The sequence below is a fragment of the Peromyscus maniculatus genome, chromosome 23 (genome assembly GCF_049852395.1).
Source record: "Peromyscus maniculatus bairdii isolate BWxNUB_F1_BW_parent chromosome 23, HU_Pman_BW_mat_3.1, whole genome shotgun sequence".
Classification (NCBI taxonomy): Eukaryota; Metazoa; Chordata; class Mammalia; order Rodentia; family Cricetidae; genus Peromyscus; species Peromyscus maniculatus.
The window spans coordinates 54697909-54700034 of NC_134874.1; the positions used below are offsets into that span (position 1 = coordinate 54697909).

General features: G+C 46.8%; 1 pseudogene; it reads left to right on the forward strand.

The window, feature by feature from the left end:
- The first annotated feature begins 1573 nt into the window (after window positions 1-1573).
- On the forward strand, window positions 1574-1728 carry LOC121825535 (U1 spliceosomal RNA; annotated as a pseudogene).
- The last annotated feature ends 398 nt before the right edge of the window (window positions 1729-2126 follow it).

Below are 2126 nucleotides of genomic sequence, written 5' to 3' on the forward strand. Positions count from 1 at the left end.
CAGAACCACCCAACAAGCACAAACCTACAACAGAATGGCACAGCTTAGCAGTTTGAGCTGTAGATGTGTTCCCGGGGATCGGTTGCTGAAGCTGCATGGAGCCTCTACCTGCTGAGGGAGACTCTTCAGGGGTTCGCAGGAGAAGTTCAGCAGCTCCGAGGGGGGGCTTCCTGGAGCAGACGTCATCCAAAGCAGACTTCTGGGTCCCACCACAGTCTCCCTCCCTCCAGGATGCTCCGAAACCTGCTGGAGTCTGAGAACCGCAACTAAAGCATGCAACGTTTACCTCGCCTTTTTGGAAGAATACTGTAGTTCTATTTCAACTTCAATGAAAAAAAGGATTAGTTTTCATATTTTGTGTACACGGGCTTCCTTTGAGAGTTTATTAATTTAAAGGAACAGACGTTCTAAGCTAATATAATATTCTCACACATTTCTGCAATTATTTATTTATTTTTTAGGCAGGGTCTCTCTATGTAGACCAGGCCAGCCTTGAACTCATACAGATCCACCTGCCCGTCTCCTGAGTGCAGGGATTACAAGTGGGTCTGGGTCCCCACCACGCCTGGCTCTCTTACCCTTCTTCTTCTCCTGCTCCTTCTCCTCCTTTTTTTTCTTTTTCTTTTTTTTTTTTTTTTTTTTTGGTGGGGGTGGGGTGGGGGGTTGAGACAGGGTTTCTCTGTGTAGCCCTGGCTGTCCTGGAACTCGCTCTGTAGAGCAGGCTGGCCTCCAACTCATAGAGATCCGCCTGGCTCTGCCTCCCGAGTGCTGGGATTAAAGGTGTGCACCATCATTGCCCGACTCTTTCACCCTTCTTAACATGAACTAAAGTTACTTTTCCTCATAAACTTCATCAGGGAGCAAGGATGTAACTCAGTGGTACAGTGCTTGCCTCATAGGTCCAAGCCCTGGCTTCAGTCATCATCACTGTGTGTGTGTGTGTGTGTGTGTGTGTGTGTACTGAAATGCACAAATAGATACATGGAATGGTTAAAGCTAGAAAATGGCTGGGATATTCATTTTGCTGCATGGGTATTTTGTAAAATTAATACAGCTGTCAAAAATCCCTTTTTCAGTGTATTAACTTGTTTAGAAACTGAGCAAAAAGCTAGTGCAGCCTGTAAGGGAGGACGGAAGCGTGTCTCCTGCTTTCGGGTGTCTTCAGTAACATGACTTCTGAGGTTTTCCTTTCCCTGACGGTCTTTGGAATCAGTACTTACTTGGAGGCAGGGACAGGTTTGTTTAGGCCAGCATTTCCTCAACAGTCCTCTGGCAAGACGTCAAAGGTTGTTTTTCCAAGAAGAGGGTCTATGATAAATGTGTTTGGGAAATGTTGCATTTAAAAAAAAAAAAAAAAAAAAATGAAGCACCGGGTGGTGGTGGTGGTGGCGGCGGCGGCGGCGGCGGCGGCGGCGGCGGCGGCGGCGCACGCCTTTAATGCCAGCACTTGGGAGGCAGAGGCAGGCGGGTCTCTGTGAGTTCGAGGCAGTTCCAGAAAAGGCGCAAAGCTAAACAGAGAAACCCTATCTCGAAAAACACAAAAAATGAAAAATAAAAAAAAAATGAAGACAGTATACTCACCTGCAGGGAGGTGCCGTGATCGCGAAGGTGGTGTCCCAGGGCAAGGCTTCTCCACTGCACTCCAGATGTGCAGACTCCTGCGATTTCCCCAGTTTGGGAAACTCGACTGCACAATTTGTGGGGTGGGCACTTGTTCAAGTTCTCCCCTGAAACAAATTTTTTTAATTTAAAAAAATGGGGAGAATCATATCATGACCTCTTAGGGTTTTAAATATACTAATACACACGGCACATCTCTGGGAGTGGGTATGTAAAACAAAGCTGTCCTGGAACTCCTTATGTAGACCAGGCTAGCTTCAAACTCACAGAGATCCACCTGCCTCGGCCTCCAGAGAGCTGGGATTAAGAATGTGGGCCAACTTTTTGGCCCACACCTAGCACCCAACTTTTTAAATTTTTTAATTTATTTTTATATTATAGGTATGGGTGTTTTGCCTGAATGTATCTTTGTGCATCTGTGCATGCAAGGTCCGAGAATATCAGATCTCCTGGGACTGGAGTTACAGATGGATGGGAGCCTCCATGTGGGCGCTGGGAACTGAACC